This window comes from Photinus pyralis, unplaced genomic scaffold (assembly GCF_008802855.1).
Source record: "Photinus pyralis isolate 1611_PpyrPB1 unplaced genomic scaffold, Ppyr1.3 Ppyr1.4_LG7, whole genome shotgun sequence".
Classification (NCBI taxonomy): Eukaryota; Metazoa; Arthropoda; class Insecta; order Coleoptera; family Lampyridae; genus Photinus; species Photinus pyralis.
The window spans coordinates 42,951,584-42,974,078 of NW_022170738.1; the positions used below are offsets into that span (position 1 = coordinate 42,951,584).

The window sequence follows — 22,495 nt, forward strand, 5'->3', positions numbered from 1 at the left end:
TTCAGGAACACGCTTTTATAGAAACTTCTTACTTCCTTGTTACGAAGAACGTCATCGTGAATGTGTACCAACAACAGATAATTAACCATCAATTAGAAAGTGAAATAGATCTAAAAATCTTTTTTCCAATTTGTGCCGTTCGAAGGGAACAACAAGTTTGTTACCCGCAAAACAATAAAAGGTAAATATTCCTTTTTACGATGAAGCTTTGAACTTCTGAAAAACATTACAGCAAAGTTCAAATGGCTTTAATGTATCACGACTGCCCCAATTTCTGCCGATTACTTCTATTTATCTTTACAAAAAGCACACGCACAAAAATGGCACTCCCAGCCCATTTCAAGATGTACAAAGAGTCATAGTACTCATTTAAATCTGCAGCCTTGCTTTTTATTTCATGTTTTCGATGAATTTCATTGCGATCATATCGCAACTCAATCACGCACTCCCTTAAAAAATAGTCTTATTTGTGCCCCATGATTCGTTGAAGAGGTTATAAATTTCAATTACGCCGAAAAACAATTTAAAAAACCAACCCCATTATAGAGCTACTATTACAGTACCCCCTTCCTATTTTTAAAAAGTAACAACCAGAAAACAAAAACCTAGACCGTTATCTGGTACCACTCCTTCAGAAAAACCTAGAAGGCTCTCGGTTTCTCCGAATAACCTTAAAGGCGCTCGTAAAATTTTGATAAGCGTTTAGGTTTTTCAGAAATTCATCTCGAAATTTCCCGGAATCTACAAGGAGTAATAAAGATCTAGGGAAAACTTTGACTGGGTTTCAAAAACCTATGGAAAGATGCTGGAAACTGCTGCATTTCGGAACTATGTGGTACCGCTCCTTCAGAAAAACCTAGAAGGCTCTCGTAAAAATTTGATAAGCGTTTAGGTTTTCCAGAAATTCATTTTGAAATTTCTCAGAATCTACATGGAGTCTTAAAGATCCAGAGAAAACTTGAACTGGATTTCAAAATCCTATGGAAAGGTGCTGTAAACTGCTGCATTTTGGAACTATGTGGTACCAGTCCTTCAGAAAAACCTAGAGGGCTCTCGGTTTTCCCGAAAAACCTTAAAGGCTCTCGTGAAATTTTGATAAGCGTTTAGGGTTTCCCGAAACTCATTTTGAAATTTCCCAGAATCTACAAGGAGTCTTAAAAATCTAGGGAAAACTTTGAATGGGTTTCAAAAACCTTTGGAAAGGTGCTGTAAACTGCTGCAGTTTGGAACTATGTGGTACCAGTCCTTCAGAAAAACCTAGAGGGCTCTCGGTTTTCCCGAAAAACCTTAAAGGCTCTCGTGAAATTTTGATAAGCGTTTAGGATTTCTCGAAACTCATTTTGAAATTTCCCAGAATCTACAGGAGTCCTAAAGATCTAGGGAAAACTTTGACTGGATTTCAAAAACCTATGGAAAGGTGCTGTAAACTGCTGCATTTTGGAACTATGTGGTACCAGTCCTTCAGAAAAACATAGAAAGCTCTCGGTTTTCCCTAAAAACCTTAAAGGCTCTCGTGAAATTTTGATAAGCGTTTAGGGTTTCACGAAACTCATTCTGAAATTTTCCAGAATCTACAGGAGTCTTAAAGATCTAGGGAAAACTTGGAATGGGTTTCAAAAACCTATGGAAAGGTGCTGTAAACTGCTGCATTTTGGAACTATGTGGTACCAGTCCTTCAGAAAAACATAGAAAGCTCTCGGTTTTCCCTAAAAACCTTAAAGGCTCTCGTGAAATTTTGATAAGCGTTTAGGGTTTCACGAAACTCATTCTGAAATTTCCCAGAATCTACAAGGAGTCTTAAAAATCTAGGGAAAACTTTGACTGGGTTTTAAACCCTATGGAAAGGTGCTGTAAACTTCTGCATTTTGGAACTATGTGGTACCACTCCTTCAGAAAAATCTAGAAGGCTCTCGGTTTCCCCGAAAAAACCTGAAAGGCGCTCGTGAAATTTTGATAAGCGTTTAGGGTTTCTCGAAGCTCATTCTAAAATTTCCCAGGATCTACAAGGAGTCTTAAAAATCTAGGGAAAACTTTGACTGGATTTCAAAAACCTACGGAAAGGTGCTGTAAACTGCTGCATTTTGGAACTATGTGGTACCACTCCTTCAGAAAAACCTAGAAGGCTCTCGGTTTCCCCGAAAAACTTTAAAGTGCTCGTAAATTTTTGATAAGCGTTTAGGGTTTCCAGAAATTAAATAAAATCAACCCCATTATAGAGCTGCTAATACAATCTTATCTACGTTCACTTTTTACAGAAATTGTTCCACTTAGATATAAGAATGTAATTACAAACCTCCTCTAGCAATATAGGTAAAGAGCAAAAAACGTTTTTAATTTCTGTGTGAACTATTAATTTTTTTTGTATACCGCATTAGGCGTTATCTGACAGCCAGTTAATATTAAGATGGCGACGCCCTGGCAAAAAAAAACAGCTTTGAGAAAAGTGCGTTTCCATCCACGGACAATACGAATTTGAATTCCAGTGGATTACGCCATAAGTTTCAATAATTTTGCTTGCAACTAATTCCAACCCCTAGCTTTGTATCTTTGCATTAAATCGCGAAGGGACGAAAAACGCACTTTCCAAAAATCTTGATCTTTGTTACACTTCAATGCAAGCCTCAAAGAATTTGATTTATTTTACACATAAATAACATTTTTGTGTTTGTGTATTTCTTTTTCATATTATCGAAGCTCAACGAACTGGCAACGTTCCGCGATATTGTTAAGCGAAAAAATTGCCTAACAAATTGCAGGAGGCGAGTGATGTGGAAAGTTGAAAAAATGTTAAATTTTTTTGTAACTAAACATGTGCACCGCTCGTCACGAATTTAATTGGAAATCTTTCCTTGAGTAGAAGTTACAATTAAAAATTGTTAACAGATTAAAACTAAGCCTTGTATTCGGTTCCCTGGGCACTTACGTTAAGAACGCGCCCACGCGGATTGGAGAGTGGAAAGATTGTCCATTAGATGTACACAGTAACCGAAATTACACAGATGTATTTTTCTCCAACTTTCAAGGAGTGCCTTTAGTACCGTTTAATGCAAGGATGTCTCCTGTTGCACGAAATCTACTTATTGTAAGTAGAACAAAAGACCTACTCGAACGTACTTAACAAGTAACGCCCTACTTGATCATAATCCATCAAAAACTGCCAAACGTTATTTCACCTAAAGCTTCATTAATTCAATTCGCCAAACTTTGAGTTTGTAAAATGAGTTTCGTAGAGTTTCCAGTAATGAGCGCCGGAAAATCGATTCATGTACCTTAGAGCTGTGAATTTTCTCTTACCGCAATATCGAGTAAATTTGTATGAATGCAGAATTTCGTTCAAACATAGCGTTAAATTGCTTACTCCAACGTATAACGACAATTATTAATCTCAGCGATTTTTTTAAATTTCTATGGCGCATTGTTTTCTCAACAGGCTTCGGAAGCCTTACTCTCCGGTGAGTGGTAGATAACAGAATGATTCTATCTCAGTTTTGTTGTTTTGTTCTAGTTCTAAAAATAGCTGATAAGAAAATTACACAGCTCTGAGATCACCAGTTCGCAATATAAAAAAGCAATTAAGCATAATTCCCGTAGAAAAATGGTTGTCTTAATTATTGAATGTCATACTGAAAAAGGCGTTAATTATTTAATAAAGGATAGTGCATTCGAATCTAATTAAGGAACACAGTATAAAACAACTTAAGACCTTCTGCAGCTAAAACAAATTATGTTACCAGAGCTAGCCGTTGGTCAGTTAATTATTTTGCTAAAGTATTTTTGAGTTCACTTAGAAAGTTGAAATTTTATTTCTAAAAAGGGAATCCTTCTTTATACGACTCTGTTGCAAGATAGTCGTCGAAGGGAAGCCACAGTCATCGAACTTATTGAGCCTTGTGCACCCTGCAATTGTCGCGTATCAGAGAAATTCTGAACGGAGATATAAGGTTTTAATAGTCTTTTTCTAAACATCTTCGTTAATTATAGTGTCCTTTTTCATGTACATAATCAATAAAATCCCCTCAAAATCCCATGAATTTTCCTGCTGAGCACAGTGCCTTCGCTTTCTTTTATCCTTTATCCTGTATCAACCTATAATGCATCAATTAATGTTTCGCGAGGGGGGGTCCCATTGATTATATCCACATTTTCCCGTACTTTGAACGTTGACAGACTGCTTCTGACACAAGTTTATAATTCCTATCTTATAATTATTTAAAAAATGACATGAAGTTATTTGCGTTAAGAGAAAACGTACTCCATTTCCAACAGCGAAAAAATCACGAAAAAAGCATTTTAAAGGTAAAAATTTATACCTTAGCGGAAGCAAAATTTCCCTCCCCTATATTCAATTAATTTCAGCTGAAGCGAATCAATTTACATTGATTAAAGGTAGATTAAAAGAGACTTTTTTCAGTGTTCCGTTATTCCTACCTTAATTTTTATCTGTACAAGTAATTAATCAAACGATTAGCTAAAACCTAAAACAATCTTCAGGCTCCGTAACAGTCGGGATCGAATGATCTGTGTATTTGTGAAATTGAAATTTCGCCAAAAATTCATTAAAGTAGAGCTTTGTAATATGCTCATCTCAAGTGTTGTGATCAAAAAGCTCAAACAACGAGGGATAACGAATAACAAAGTTTAAAAGGAATGTGAATGTAAGTACAAGATAATTAAGTTAGTTACATTATGAAGAAAGTTTCTGTTCGAGAGGGAAAATTTTACCTTCGCGGTTAAAGTCAAGGCACCACTTTACACTCAAGAGCTTACCTTTGAAGTTGTACACATTCCTAACATTAAACGGCGAAGAGAAGATTGTTTGAACAGAAGGATCTAAAGCTTTGCAATGGTTTCGTAAATAAAATACGTTCCAGTTTCAAATTTCATTCGCAAAGTTTCGAGTATTCGCTTCAATTTTAACAATAAATTTCTGAAGTGTAACTTTAACGACTAATTCAATACCAACTTGTAGTTCAACACCGAAGAGTTTTCAGGAGACATAACTAGGCATCTAGTTAGAAACAGAAATGTAACTACATTAGGACACAATAGGAATAATTTACGGAGGACAAATGAATTACATTTCTAAATATAATTTTAATATTGTGTCTGGAGGGCTCTAGGTGCAGGATACGGAATAACAAGTCGAGAGAATGAAAGCAGGATTGTACACCGCCCCCACTCTACAACAAAATGGAATCGCTGAACGAAAAAATTACTTATTGATCAAAATATCTAGATGTCTTTGATGATTGCTTTGAAAATAAGTATTGGTCGGAAACTATCTACTATATAATATTGCTATTTCGAGCAGTAAAATCGACGCGAATGAATCACAAGTCCAGTTTTACGTGTTTGGGACCGTGGTTGTAAAACCCACATTATTCACGCTTTCTATGGTAGATTTGTTGTAACCTTAGTTCTTTATTTTCGCCGCTAGAGGCCATCCGAGTGTTATAAGTTTCATTATCCTTACTTTATTCTATCCCTTCTTTAATTTGGTCTTGCGTACAATTGTATGTTTTCAGCGCATAGAAGATTTGGTATTCACAGTAGTTACGTGCACATTTTTTTCGATACGCCATTACTCTTACCTGACATATTGAGTACTGCGGGAGTTGTTATTACGCATTTATTATTTTTAGGTACTTACTAAAGAAACGTGAATGAAATTATTTGATGAATTTTACTTATTACACCTAATAATACATAAGAAATGATATCTTTGCGAAACATATCTTTTCGAGTAAATGTCACAGACGCAATGCAAGCTTTAGCCCTATTGTATAGTTTGATGAATTGCGATCAATTTTTCTTTTTAGGGCGTCTTTTCACAACTACTCAGTGATGCAATGATGAAATATGAACTTCGTCAAAATTATTTAGAAACGAAGCCTCCCGCCCACTGCGGCCCATAATTTTCTTAAGCTACCCTTAAGTAATTAGTTCGCAACGAAGATAGAGATGCAGGTTAAATTAGTGTTGAGTATGGAGTGCCGGCGCTAAACGAAATTACCATAATTTGTTAGCGTTAGAAGATAACATGAAAAACGATATTTAAAAACTTCATTCAATTAGGCTTATAAATTTACCTAGTTGAATTAAAGGGCAAACCGGTGTTCCATTTCCAACAAATTGGATAAAATTTATAATGCAAATGAGTTCTCATAAGAAAATTTGAATAATTAGATTATATTTTTTAATTAAATGTGTTTTTATACCTTCCGGAGGTGAAAATTATAAAACGACCCTCGTTAAAAGTGGAAGTTTTAATAACAAAGTAACAGAGAAAATTAATTAGCGAACGCCTAATTTTTTTATTGTAATTTGTTATAGGATATGAAGCAGGTCGGCTTATTTATTATCGCTTTTACTCACGAAAACAATATCCCTTTCCTTGGGCATTATTTCCGAATAATTTCCGTTGCCATCCCTCTTTACTGTATCGGCGATTTATTTCCATTGCCTTTTTTATTTACCTTCTTGCTATAGTGAAACCGTCGATCACGGATTTACCACGCGAAAACCTGGGGGTGATTTGGAAATTTTACGTTATTAAGTATGCACATGAATAAGTAAGTAAGTTCCGTCGTGCAAATAAAAAGTTGAATCATTCACAAAGTAATGTAGAATAATTAAAGTGCAACATTTCCTTTCCCTCTTAATTTTGAACTTTAGAAACTAAATTTGAATTTTAATTACCAGACCGCCGCGCCGCCGTTTACTTAGAACTTCAAATCATATCCCTAAAATCGCTTGTCATTAAGAACAAGATTGAAAATTGAAAATTTTAAACGTGAGCGGCGTTTATTCGGCCAATGGAAGGTAGAACGGAAACGTTTTTGTTTACTTTGGCTTTAAGCACAAAGAAAGGGCAGTTATAATTAGATATTAAAAATTCATGCGCTATGGATGGACGTCCAAATTGAATTATTTACTTCTACAATGTGGCACAGGCCTTATCTATCGTTAATTGTACAGTTTAGGGAAAAAGATTTTGTGAACAAAAGAGTCCAACAGATATCGCTTGAAATTATTTTCTAGTTTCTGTGTTTGCCGTTAGAGGCCGTACAATTCTTGGTTAAGTTGTACGAGCAATCCGTGGTTGAGTGAAAATTTTTGCTTTTGGTTAGTTAACGTAAGTTGGGTTAATGATTTTCAGTGAGTATCAATTACGGTTTAGTATCCGATTGTCAGACTCAATATTTTAATTGCCGCGCTATTCACTACCCCTCTTGTATGTTTGTTTATGTTGTTATCTGTTACAGATTGGCAGAACGCGCCCTTTTGGGCTCACAAAATTGTAACGTGAAGTTTAAAGGATTTTTTTTATTTCCAACGACTCCGTGATATAACGTTGGATTATAATACAACCAAATTGTAATTACTGCCCTTGTTTAAAATTCATTTCATTTTGATATTAATACTTCTTCTGACTACGTGTTGATCCCTTTTTTACTAAAGATTAATTTAAATTTAAATATTGACATTGCAGATCGATACAGGCTGGTTCAAATTCGAGGGCCACCATGGGGATCTCGAAAACTGAGATAGGTCGGTAGTTTAATTTAGGCAAAGTTGCGTATTTTGGTGCTTAACAAAATGCAGTTTTGGAACTGAAAAAATTCTGATTACTTTCGGAGATATCCGGAAAAAAACGAAATGCTGCAAAATCGTTTTTATTTTTTATTGAAGTTCTTTAAAAGGGATTTCTTTAACCAGAAGGTTAAATAAAGCGAAGAAATGATTGTTCATTCTAATGATATCTATTACTTTTATTAAAAATGGGAGGCTGAGCACGAAATAAAATGAAGTTCAGAACTGAAAACCATACAGTTTCCATTCAGCGGGAGAGCTCAAGCTTGCTACTTTCAACGTCTAAATAAGTTCAAAATTTTCAGAAGCTTTATAATGATTTATAAAGCTCCTGCTATAAAATTAGGTTTTGTATTATACACGACGGGAAACCAACTAGCTAAAACATCCCTTTATCGTCTTATGTAATAAAAACTATTATTCAATGTATTTCAAAATTGCCTGACGAAGAAGGATTGCGATGCGAACGGTTTCTGGCCGGTCTCCTTCGTCGTCCTAGACTTACTGTATGACTGTCATAGAGTTTTACACAATTATTTTTAAAAATGTAAAGCCATCTACTATCAAATAAATTTTGGTTGACATTTATAAGGGTAGTTTTATGCTTGCATGACGTAGAGGTAGGATTCAAGACGCGTGAATACTTTATAAGGAACTGTCGTCGAAATCAATTGTTCTTTGTCCACAAGCAGGATTTAGTGCTGACTGAATCAGGGTACATTTGTCATCCTGACATTGTCTTTTGCTTTCTTTGTAGAGCTAGCTGTATGCTCAAAAAAGCTACACGTATTTTACTGGTCACCCTCCGCGCAATTCAAATATCTCAATTACTTCGTTGGCATATAACGACGTCCACCACTAAAGTAACGCATAACATTTTAATTTCACTTCGCTTTTCCCAAGCTATCCTCAAAAACTAACATTTGTCAACCCTGTAGTGCCATCCAAACTAAAGTGGATGCTTACAACCGCTTACATATATTACGGTAATCACATTAGCACACTAAATTGAAAATTCAATTAACGATCAAGTTTCAAGTATCTAACATTGAAATAATAGCTTAACGAAATTACAACGTCGCTTTAAAAACACTTCACCTTGAATTCAAGTGCTTGCAAGCCTGTTTAGTTTCGGTTTTGGTACTACAGCATGTCCTTTCGAGCTCTTGTTCATGTTTGAATGGTGTTGGAAATTGGCTTGAACGCTTACTTTGACATATCACAAACTTTCGCGCCATTCGAAATATATTGCGTCAAAAAAATATCCGCCTCGGGCGCCAAAATTTAGGGATTTCAAAAATGAATGTGTGTACAGAAAACTGAAACATTTGGTAACAGCCCGGTTGGGGATGAAAAAAAATTCCGATGATTTCTAATAATTAATAATATGAAGTTTTGGGGTAGGGAAAGGTAGGAGGTTGCTGAAGAAATTGGAAATCGGGCCAATGTACGTAGGAAGACAAACTAACCATGTTACATCGTAAATATTAGACAGAACGTTTAATTAGCAACGCAAACACCATTCATAAAATCGGCAAGGGTAATTATTCTTGCATAACTCGCAGACATGTATACACCTAATTAATCTGATAACTGCCAAGGCATAAAGTCTCCATAAAGTTTTGTTGGCAGAGGAAGCAGCTTAACGCATAAGCAAATATCGTAGGTCATTGGGATCGTATAAATGTTGCTTAAAGCGACACAATCCCAACAATTTTCCGCGCTGTTGAAATACTTTACGCGACACGCTTCAGAGATTTAATTACATAGGATATTACACTTGGACATGCATGAGTTGAAGTATTTTCCGCGTTAATATACGGCTCAATGCGGGAATTAGATGTACTGTAGAAATGAGGGGATTTATTGCAATAGTCTCGAATGTCGCGGGATATTCAAGCTCTCTATGAGCATATCGCGTACATACCGGAAAAAGAGCTTTAAATCACTGTTTAGTGGGCACTATTAAAGTCAAACCATTTGAAATATAACACAAATTGGTCGTTAAGTGCTAGTTATTGACGTTTTAAATAAGTAGTTCGCGAATTGCGGCGGGGGCGGGAGGAGGGGGTTATTTTAATCGTAAACACCTTCAACATAAAAATAGCAGTCTTAAGAGACTTCAAAAACGCGACTTTTCTTAAAAACCTGAGACATTTTTATATTAGACTCAAAAAACTCGGAGAACAAACTTTTTTGGTTGTGTTTGGTGTCGTATCTTCGGAAGATTTGCGTAAAACTGGAACTCGTACCTATTTCTAAAAACCACAGCCATGGCTCTAGTTCGGTTTCTTGATTTATTGGAACCAAATTCTGAGAAAAATCTAACTAGATTCCAAGAAGGCCCTATGTTGAGTCCCAAAAGAATTTCAGGAAAGTTTGAAGAGATCTTAATGCTCATATCCTAAAAAGACATCTGAGAAGGTCTAAAAAACTTTAAGATAATTTCGAGTAGTTTAAAGAAGACTCAAAGTAATTGGTTCGTTCGCTTTTAATTTATATAAATAGAACAGGGTTGCTTTGGGGGTTTTGTTTGTTTCATCTATTTTAGATTGTGTTACCAACTGTCTTTTATACAACATTTGGACATTTTTCGTTACCAAAGATATCAAAATAAAAGAGCCTTCTTGGAGTCTTGTCAGCCAAATCACTCGAAACCTTCTTTAAAATTTGGAATCCTCTATTTTAGTAATTAAAAAAATATAGTATAGTATAGACCGGTTAAAATTACCATGTGCGTTCGGCGTAAATAAATTTTATAGCGTGTGACGTTTCAAGGAGTTATAGGAATTTCAGCGTCAATTATTCGAGTGGAAGACCACAAATAGTATTATTTTAACGTGGGCTAAGTGGGTAAAAGCGGTCATTACAAATTTCACAAAAAAAATGCCTCAAAAAAAGGCAGTGTATAACCTTCCTTTTTTTACCAAAAATCGACTGCACCACAATTTCTCGGGAAAACACTTTTTCTTATTAATTTTGGTGCGTAGAATCCAAAACAATTCGTACTTTTTCGATCAGACTTCTCAATCAAAAGTTATGGACTAGAAACCAATGTCGAAAAAAATTCAAAGGGCTGTAACTTTTGAACTAGTAGCCCAATCTTGGAACTGTTTGAAATTATGGATTCTACAGGCCACATTCTATAAGAAAATTTCCTTCCTTTTTTTACCAAAAATCGACTGCACCCTGCCTTTCTTTGAGGCCCCAAAAAAAATTGTCCCATATCGACCGGAAAAAAACATTTTCTTATAGAAGATGGCCTATAGATTCCATAATTTCAAACAGTTCCAAGATTGGGCTACTAGATCAAAAGTTACAGCCCTTTGAATTTTCTTTCGAAATTGGTTCTTAGTCCATAACTTTTGATTGAGAAGTCTAATCGAAAAAGTGCGAATCGTTTTGGATTCTACGCACCAACATTAATAAGAAAAAGTGTTTTCCCGAGACATTTTGGTGCAGTCGATTTTTGGTAAAAAAGGAAGGTTATACACTGCCTTTTTTTGAGGCCCCAAAAAAAAATTGTCTCAGATCGACCGGAAAAAAAAACATTTTCTTATAGAATATGATCTGTAGATTCCATAAGTTCAAACAGTTCCCGAGAAATTTTGTTGCAGTCGATTTTTGATAAAAAAGGAAGGTTATACACTGCATTTTTTTGAGGTCCGAAAAAAAATTTGTCTCAGATCGACCCGGAAAAAAGATTTTCTTATAGAATGTGGCCTGTAGATTCCATAATTTCAAACAGTTCCAAGATTGGGCTACTAGATCAAAAGTTACAGCCAGGGCTGGTATCTTTGTTTTCCCTCAAATAAAAAGTAAAGTGGAGGGTGATATTTTCCCGCGGTTACTTAGCAAAGAGGGAAAAAAATCCTGGAACAGTTTTAAGGCAATAGTCCATGGTTTCCCGTTCAGTGTTTCCTGGGAAACCATAAATCTGAAAATTATGACGAGCTGACAGGATTTGGTTTTGCATCATCGAGTATAGAATGTCAGAAAGATCCACAGGTTACATTCTCATTTAATCCATTTAAGGATAATATGGGAGCTTATTCGTAAAGAACAAAAAGAACAGTTTCACCAAGACATAATGGAATTTGGGCACGTTACCAAAGCCAGTAAGCTGGAAGCATGATGAAAGATGATATGTGGGGGGTTGATAAGAAAACCTTCTGTTGAACATGACAGAAAAAGCAAAACTGTTCCATTTAGACTAAAACAAACAAATTATAAATGTAGGAACGTTACCTTTCAATAAATCATTCCTATGTAAGTACAGATTTTAGGTATTTTTATTTATTTGGTTTTTTGCACACACAAAATCAAATACAGAACCTTTTTTTGTTCTAATTTCTATTTGTGGCCATACGAGCAATAAAAGTAAGGGATGTAGCACAAATAAATACTAGTGAAGGACTAAGGATTCTGCCAGATCACGACATTTTGTGCTTCATTAATGAAAAAGCTGCGGCTAACTTCCGGCCTCTAACTTTGTAGCTTTATATCTTCTGAACCGTAGGTGTGGCCAGTTTCTGGTGTGAAGCACAATGGAGCACTACCGAAGCACTAAGGACTTTGCATGGTGACGTCAATTGTGCTTCATATCGGTGGCTAATTTCTTGGACCTGGTCACAGTTGCCTTTTTTATTTCTCTCTTCCTTCATTAATCCTAATTCCCTCTATCGTTATTTCACAATGGAATACGATACAAGAAAAATGTAAATTGAAACAAAGGGCGCACTTACTCCGCAAGTTGCGCGTTGGGCGTTTACGAGTAGTTTTCCATTAAATTTCGTTAGAAACTGACCGACTACACTATTATATTATGCAAAATGATGTAGTTCGTTGAAAATTTGCATGACGTGTAATTTCACGGCTTCGTAACTGCAAATACGTTTAGGCACTAATTTAAAGAGGTGTAGCTGATAGGACCGCAGAATTTCGAACCTTTTGTTGTCGACCGTGTAAACAGGGTATATTGTCGAGTCAGTGAGTACGTAACTATCAGGAAAGTTAAATTGAAATTTATGACTTTTAATCACATCCTATGCATTGTTTTAGGTAAAATGGACCGTGACGCGAGATTGACGCAAAATGTGTATTGTGCAGGGTTAATATGAAGATTAATCACGTATAACAGGGAAGGTTTTATTAAAACAAATTTTTAAGTTGATTTTGGTTCAAATCCTTTAATCTTGTTTTAAAACGCGGTTAGGTATACAATGTTTACGGGAAAGTTTAGTAGGACGCCGGCTTTCTTTGAATATCAGTTTGCATAAAATATTACTTTTCAACTTCCAAACCAATCGAGAAATTATTATAGGAGGGTGAATGCCCTATTTCTTACTCCCCGTTTAAGTAAAAAGTAAAATTAACGTGATTTAGGAGAAAAAATGTATTTCGTTGGAAGGAAATGAGATCTTTGAAATGATGTAAGTTCACTTATAAATTTCAGTTACAATTACTTTCAAAAACCCTTTGACGTTGTGATCAAAGGGAAATTAATGCCGGGATTAATCCAAGAAATCGAATTAAATCGCGAACTAATTTCCTGTTTGCCTTCTTGCCCACCTCTGATGTCAGAAAGCAGTTTGAATAATTTGCACTATTGAATAGCGACTTCTGATGTTAGTAAATGGAAAAAGATACGATACCTTGAAAGGAAACATTCCCTGCTAGTACTCACCTGAAAAGAGAAAATAAATAAATTAGTATATCTGCAGTATTAAAAATGTGACAGCATGTGTTGAGTAAACTTATCACTAATCTACCTTAGAATTATTTCGTTTATTTATATCGCGCCTTCTACGCTTTCGTAAAGTTCTGCTAACGTAAAGATTATTTTATTGTTGTTAAATCCTTTCTAATGTGATTTTTTTTGGATCTCCTGTTAAAGGGAATAATCTAAACACTTTCATCCTTCGACAAATACTACTGTCTGCGCTATAAATTTCTTTGTTATTTCATAAACCTACATAAAAGTAACAGTGTCTACAGGTTCCCAGAAAATTATTGACTCATTCCTCTTAATCCCGTTACTCTTTATTATGGTAACAATACTATAAATCAGTTTAATTGTTTGAACTGTTAGAAACTTTGCAACCTCATTTAGAAGTGGTTATCTTGCTTGGAGTAGTGATTTAGGAATAATCTCAAGGACGGCTTTATCGAAACACTTTTCAATGACTAGCTCGAGCTAGGTTACTAGCTAGGTTCAAGAAAAAGCTAGAGCAAGATGATGCTAACTAAAAAATCCTAACACGGTTGTAGCTATGTGGATCATAAGTACTGGCGGCCAATAGTAACCAAACAAACTACAACCACTACAAGATGAAAACTCTTGCAAACGAAGAAAAGTGCGACTTTGCGACTACCTGTTTCTCAATCCTATATTTGAATGTCCCTTAATTTATATACCGAGTGTCCCATTTATTTTGAAACAGTCAGTCATTGTGGAAACTAGTGGGAATATTAAAAAATGACTTGAATATTCTTGTTCTACATCGTAGAATAATAAACTTTCGTGGGAAACGTTGTTACCCCTACATTTACAATTTTTTTAAGACATTATTCCAAAAGAGCGATTTTTGGTTTGAACTAGGAAGCTGTTTCTGTCAAGAATTTGCACATTTTTTTGTGACAGTTACTACCAAGCTAAAAAATCGTCACATTTCCACTAATTTCGTAACGACTTTACCTACCCCTTCAAATATACCTTTAAGTATTGATCATCGAAAGAAGTTCAAACTCCATACATTTGTCAATTTTACTTACAGTTACTTTGAGTAATTTTTTAACGGAACGTGGCAACAGTTCGTTTAACTCAACTACTTCTTCATTCACATATTTTTCCAATACATTAATTTTTTTGCGTGGGCGTTTTTATTAGGTAAAACTCATGAGGGGGTGTACGCGCAATTGATGGATGGTCGGGTAATTCACGCATGTTATTGACACTTAAACGCATCTCCACTCTCCACAATTTTGATTTTAATATTTCATTTCATGTGTTTCAGCATAAACATTGTCATTGCCAATCAATTAATCGTGTGTTATCTAACCCATTGTGCGATCCGGATAGTTTTCGGGTCAGATCCAAGACCTGGGTCCGGTGAAAGTTGGTGTAGTTAATCCTTTAGAATTTTTGAAAGTTGATTGAACCCACTGAGTATTCAGAAAAAAAGAAGAAAATGAAAACTAAAAGCATTGAATGGTGTAAAAGAATAAACAAATGATGTAAAGTAGAAAACAATAATATATGGAAATGGAGCAACGGGAAATGGATCTGAAGAACAAAAATGAGAGCACCAAAAAAAAACGACTGGAAAAGGGATGACATGAGGTTGCAAAAAATTCTGATGAGGCTGATGCCGAAACGGAAAGAAGATAAGAAACTATTAGATTGATAGGGTAGAAGGTATGAGTCAATAAAAACAGAATTAAATGATAATGGGGATGAACGTGCGACTTGTAATTTGTATTTGCTCGCCATGGAAAATACAGATACCAAACAGGGTGGCGCTAGAGGAGCAACATTCCATAATTGTGGACAATTTAGAAAACAAGTAAAAAAGTTTTCGCCCTAAGGCGATTAACTAGCGCATTTTCCAATGCCCAATGCGATTATCTTTCCTAGAAGCATCTGTTATTAAAATTTCTCTATAAATAAGAAATAAGAAATTTGGCAGTTGCGCAGTTTGCGCATGCGCACGTCTGATGTTTACAATATGCGATATGCTTATCTTTATTAGAGACAGCTATGTTTAAAATTTCAAAAAAATTTCTCTATAAAAAGGGAAGTTGACATTGCGCCGTTTAATCGTCAAGATTTTGCTTGCCTCAGATGCCAGAGTTATACGCTACCCAATGCAAAAAGAACGAACTAAATATCTTGAACTGTACGAGTAGTTAAGGCCTCGGACAGACGGACAGAGAAAGTGGCTGCAATAGCGCACCCAACTTCTTTGGAAAATGCGCTAAAAATGCCATGTTAGTTCATGAAAGAACTGCTCCAAACAAACAATATTAAAAACTATATGAATTATGGGAAGAAATGAATCTTCAACAGAGTTTAAAAATTCGTATTTAAACCATCCACCTGCCATATTTGAACTTGCTAAGACTTAACAACAGCACTTTACCTATTGCTACGGTCAAGCAATTGAATTGTTAAAATGTTAGGCAACATTGCTAGGTTTGTCAGTACAGAATACCACTTTTAACAAATATTGCTTATCTAGCAATTACCTTCACTATTAGCAAGTTGCTAAGGTTATTGTAAGTTACAGAATTGGACTGATTATATCGTTCTCCGCGTCCCATTTGCAATAAGAATGACAGATGTCATTAGAATGCATAATCATCTGTTTCATTTTATCTACCCATGCGGTTAAAAAGCGGCTTAGCCGACCTATTAAAATATCAATTTAAGTTCTGCTGTAAATTAAAATCACCAATGTTTGTGAAAGCTTCTACCCTGTGCAAGGCAGACGTAGCAAAATTAACCCCTGAACATTTTATTACTTGACACTGAAACGAACTGAGTTAGGTACACAAAACTTTTGAGAGAAAACTTGAACCAGGAAATAACATTAAAAGAGAATAGTCCATCAATCCAAAACACTTCATAGACGATGCGTTCCAGCTTTTCCACTTTACAAATGGAATTAGAAATAAAGCAACCCCCTTTTTAGGTAGATTAAATTTCCAGTAAGCCTACCATAATGGAATATACGCGCAAATTTAATTCAAATCAATTTCAACTTCGTTATTTTCTTCGGCACGGTTGCGATTGATCAATAATAAGCCAATTGGGCCAGACGTGACATGACGACGTGTCGTAATAATTATTTCTCTAACCTTCATCCACGACTTTCCGAGAGTTTCTCATTAGGTTTTCCGTGATTCGCAGTATCTCCTTATTAAAGTTGTTTGCGAACGTGCAAGGCTTTAGTTTAGTAACTGGGGTAGCTTATAACGTTTTTTTCAGCCTTTATTGGCTTATGAATGGGGAGCTCAGTTTTAGATGAGAATTCTGCGCGTTGTAGGTGGGGTATTTTGAGGAAAAGGATCAACAGGTGTGTCTCGAGGTTGGCCGTTGCGCATTTTATATTAAATCTGCTTTATGTGTTCGGCTTGATGAAAGATTTTAATTAATTTTTAGCAGAAATTCAGAATCCCGAAATGATAATCAATTTGCAGGAACGCCAATTGCAAACAGTGCATATTGATTCAATATGCAACGATACCGTTTTCCCATTGGTGTAAAATCTAATTTTTTTCAATTACTTGAGGAGACTATTTTTTATATAAGACAGTAAATGGATATTTTATCCATTGAGATCAGTTAATTCAAGAACGGCGCAGCGTATTCGTGACGTGAGAGGGCGCATATAATTGTATTAGACGTTAGAAGGAGGAGAATATAATGTGCGGGGAGATTGAAGGTTAGGACAAAATATTAGTGAGGTTAGGTTAGAGCTTGAGCTGGGTGGGGATGTTGAACCAAATTATTGATAGAGTACGAGTGGGAGTCAGGGAGGAGGTTGAAAAGAGAGCTAGGGAGTCGTCCTTCTGTAATCACTATGGATGAACTCGTTCCGGGTGGGGGGAGTGTAGGGTGTATGACAAATGGGAATACGTTTACGGATATTTGGTGGATGTTTAAGTTAATGAGCGGGGTGCTATATTTGAATGGCCGACCAGGAAGAGAGCTCTGCTCAATGTGCAACCTTGGAGAGAGGGAGAAGACTCTGCACTTTACAAAGAGGTGCCCCGTTCCTTCTAAAATTAGAAAAAAATTGTTTGGGGGACGAGAAACAATAGAATAGGAAGAGGTGATAGAAAAAATGAGGGGAGGTGGAGTAAGGGAACTTGCAAACATGCACTGCATGGGTTTGAGACAATTATCATCTTGTAGAGGATGTTACACAGACGATGAGCCCACATACTTTGTGAATGTTCCGCTCTAGTCCAACTGAGACAATCCATGTTGGAGGTATCCTGGCCGGATATAGCTCCGATTAGAGCCGCATTCCCTTCCAGCGTGCTTAGGTTTATCCCATGTGTGGGATGGCTTGAGTGACAACTACTCAGGGAGGTAGTACATAGAACCCGAATTTGAGGCTTACGTACGCGTGGATCCTGTCTCTCCTCCTATCGTAATTCATCAGAGTCCAGATACCCTTATGTTAGCAGAAGAACTGCATTAACAATTTATCCATGGAAAAGCAAAACTCTAGCATCATGTCATATGTCACGAGTTACAAAGTACCTACTGACAAATGGGTTTTAAAATTTATTATTAAAAAATAAAATGAAAACTTCAAAGCAAAACTTAACAGTCATTTCGTTGTAAAAAGTAGCTCTAACAACGCAATATGAAAAATTGCCATCAATTTCCAGCCGGAGACGCACGTCTTTTGAAACTCCCCAAAGCCAATATAGACCAATTATCGGAAAGCGTGGGGGATACTTTAATTTAATAAAATGTAAATTACTGCAAAGTTATTTTCTGGGTCAGACGCTGAATTCGTACGTAACTTTGAATATTAAATTTACGTCTAACGACCGGAAATAGGAAAACTTTCAGAAGTTCTGGAAGGAAATTTAATAAGGCGAATTAATATTGACTCACGTTCTGTTTTATTGTTTCACCATTCACTTGTTTTATTGGTTCTAAGTGCAGAAACTATCAAAATTAATTAGTGCTACCTCTACGTTTGCTAATGGATTCTCTTTAGGGACCGTTTTTATTTAGCAGTTAAACATAGCTAGTTTCCATGAAAAACCGGTACTTAGTTTTAGGTTTTAGAAGAATGAATCTATCTATATGACGTTGTAACATCGTATCTCACGTCTCTTAAGGAGCGTTAACCTTATAGCAATATATAAATTGGGACCATACTGGAAGGTCCAAACAGGGGTGGTTGCGGTTTTTTTTAAAGGAGAAATCTTAATAGTTTAGAGTATTTGCAACATAAGATTAGCATAACGGATTTGATCTCACTTAAAAGTGACTCGTGACAAGTTTAATGGTTAGTTACATTATAGACGTTGAAGACACTTATCCGTTTTAAATAAAATTGATCCTCTACGACACTGGTAAAACATCACAATTAATTTTACCCACGACTAACTATGTAATAAAATTTAAATACTCTTTATCTTGCACAATGTTGGCCTTTTATTTCCTTTTGTAAATCTGAAAATTAACACTTGAGGCTTTGGTTTAACGGCATTCGAATAAATGCGAATTCGAATAGAAATAATTGAATATACTGTGGATCAAATTTAGTTATCTCTGGAATTGGTGTTCTCTTTAAATTACAAATGGCACGGCCCTCCCTTGAAAAGGCTCCGTCCACGAAAAATTGAAAACTGGATCGCTTTTAGGGTGACACTTTTGAACCTTTTTGTGACTTTCCCCCTCTCGTTGTATGGTGTATTTACCTCGACCGCATTCAAAATTTGCGTCCAATTCTCGAAGACGTAAATCGAGTTTTTTCCTTATCAAGATGCCACTATACGACGGAAGTGTCTTTTATTTTTTAACTACGACCGAATTTTGTTTATAGTACGAGAGGTCGCCGAATGTACTACAAAAATTTGCCTTTGTAGTTTATCTATAAACGTTTGCAATTCAAGAATAGCTCTTTACGCTAATGTTAATATTAATATTAATCGCGATACCTGAACGATTGGTTTTTATTGGGATTTCGTTTACACTAAAACTGCGTTATGTATCCTATTTCCGACTATTCAGGTTTAAAATATAGTTATACTCTAATTCAGACCCACGAATACTCTAAACCTTGTCTGGAAGATTTATCACCTTCAAATTTTCGTCGTGGGCGTCTACCGATTTCTCTTAAAATCGCTCGACTTTCGAGGTTGGGGTGATCCAATAATCTGCCCGTATTTCATTCCCCTAAACCCGTATCCAGACGATTCGCCGCAGCCCCGCAGCTCGGGATCGCCGAAATCGCGGCAAAACTGCATGATTTTCTCAATACGTTTGTCTTATGGCTTGCTTATCGCAATACACACTTGCGTTCACCTTTCGTATGAAGCGGTAGATAAGTAAATTTTCCTGTACTTAACTGAAGTACAAATTCGACAAGACTAAATTGTGCCTGTGTAAAAATGACTTTCAAAGTCGCTCATCTCCATTTAAAAACAGAGAATCTGAACGTTATACGATATACGTTAGAAATTTTGCTGCAAAATAACACCGAACACATATATCTCCCCAAAACCTTCGTCTTACGAAAAAAACTTTAAATCCTACCCATCTATCAACATCAAAACTTTATCATCTACACTCTATAGAAGAACTTAAATAAATTATGTGGGTATTACTGTTCGGTAAAATTTTACCTGGTTGATCCGAGCGGAATTAGCATGTAAATTATATTCATGAACTTCATTCACTTATCCAAAGAAATTACTTCATCTAATTTGGCAGCCATTAAGTAGGTTCCTTCGCCAACTTTTATCTGCTCCTAATTTAATTAGTTTCATAAGTATTTAGCGTGGGTTAAATTTTTCCCTAATTAATCGGTGTAGTTGCAGTTCTCGTAGCAAACGGGGCAAATGTAATAATGAGACAAAGATGCAATATAATTTTGCGTACAGTGAGGTTTCAGTCTTTGATGTTGTCGCTAAATAACATTTACCTTAGTAATGATGGCGCAAACAGAGAAACTAGGACTAGGATGTGTTGGAGCCTGAAGAAACGGAGAAAGGGTAAAAGATTGTAACGTGATTTATAAATTCGGGTTCGATTTATATGAATATTTATTAAACAAAATTAAAACACTATAAAAACCGTACAATTTATATGGATTATTTACATCACACACTTCGCAATTTATATTTCCGCGCTCGATGTTCCATACGTACTCGATCTCGTTCGGTAGTAGACTGCTTGCGATGTTCGGTCCGCAACCATTTATACACGCAAGCAATGTAAGTCAAGAACACTCGCGTAATTTACCCGATAAGTCTGGAATATTCCTATACATATCCCATTATCGCGCGCGTAGAAAATTCCAGAGCGCCAAAGGCGACGTCATGTCTGGAGCGTTTCCGTTACAAGATATTGCACGTGCTTATGGGTTAAACTTTATAGAAAACAACTGAAGGGTTTTCGCGGCACATTTATGCGCTTTAAAAAACGAGAGAATGGAAACCCTTCTTAGCCAGTGCAAGTTGTTAACCTTTAATCATTCAGGCCGATTTTAACACGCACCTTAAATACACAATACATGTTGCTAAAGTTGGAAGTTTAGAAATCAATATTTGAATAGGTTAGTTGACTCGTGTACACTTAATTTCTAATTATCGAGAACAACCCTTGACAATGAAGGATATATACCCGTACAAGGTGGTTGTCTTTGGTACTATGTGCTTCAAGCGCCTTTTCCAGGCGTTCTCATACAAGTATCCTATTGTGTGAATTACAAGGGTCCCACACAATGAGTATTGATGTTTTGCACGTTCACATTAGTATCTTAAATCACTGAAATGTTGTAATTCTATAACGTTACGAATTCTTACATTGTTATATAGTACAGAATGCTTCAGCGGACCCGGGAAAGGAATCTGCATCTGAGAAGCTCCGCTCACTTGGCATTAGATTTCATTCTGTTTCCAGCTGTCCTATAGTAAGCAGTAGGATCAAACAATCCTATAGTAAGGCATTACAAGGTTGAGGACGAGCTGTCATATAGTGAGAAATTTAAGGAGCATATCCGAAAGCCTAGGTATAGCCGCAAATCCCATCCTTCTGTCTGAAAAAATGTGAATGAATCCGAGTAACGTAAATTACTTCCATCAAAGATTTCCCTCAAGAAAGAAACCAAAGTCAATTTTCCATTGTATATTTATTCGAGCTCATTAATTAAAAGGCCTTCATTTTAGGATATTTTAACGAATGCTTTGTGTTATAAATGATAGTGATCCAAACCCTGTTTATGATGTATTAAATTTTGGTAAGAATAAACGAGTTTGTTATACGTCCACATCCGTGACAGCAGCGCCTTTGTCATAAAAATCCTTGGAGACTTGTATGTCAAACACAAATAGAAAATAAATAAAGCTATATACACATAGCTTTTAATGTAATGTTTATACGGCCTTTGCAGTTGTATGTGTTAATGTTCCAAACTTTCAGGTAGCAGGTGCGATCGCAATGCTGAATTACATCTCTGCATGGAATATTTTATTGATGTATTTCAACGTAGAGCGTTATTTATTTCAGCAATATAAGATAATATGTGTCGCGCTGTTTTAATCCAATAAAAGTGCAAGGTTTGTATAATAAACTAAAATAACTGTCCAAATGTGATATTCTTTACGACGATTTTGTTAGTTTTCATTTATTACAAATTTACTTCTTTCATTTTTGGCACGAACAAAAGTGTAACTTTGATGAACTTAAATCACGCCTGCTTTTTTTATTTATGTATTATTTCATTATGGTCCTAAACTGGAAGTTAATACGATATTCACAATTCCAGATAATTTGAGCTTCGCAATTAAATTTTATGTTCTTCCACTAAAGTGGATTCAGTTTCCCTAATGGCAAACTTATTTAATTGTCGATCGAATTCCACACCAATACTTTTAGTGTGATTACCTCATACCATGTTGTATCTTATAGGCATATAAGGTGGTGTAAACCCAATCATATAGACGTTAATTCGGCCTTAACACTGCAAATAATAATGAGACATCCTTTATATAAGAATATTTCAGCACAGTTTGTTTCACTCGAATTCGTTTTTCCTTTTAGAAGTTTCGTTTTTTTTATTTTAATTTTATCGCTTTTGTAAATTATTCAATTTAGAAGTACACATCTGGTTGAATTTGCGTTATTTAAAAAAGATTACATCTGACC

At 35.7% G+C, this 22,495-nt stretch overlaps 1 protein-coding gene across 1 annotated transcript in view; it reads right to left on the minus strand.

Annotated features, from left to right (window-relative positions):
• LOC116176263 overlaps window positions 1-22,495 on the minus strand; it is an 82,021-nt gene that overhangs the window by 8,351 nt on the left and 51,175 nt on the right. The gene's annotated exons all lie outside the window — the stretch shown is intronic.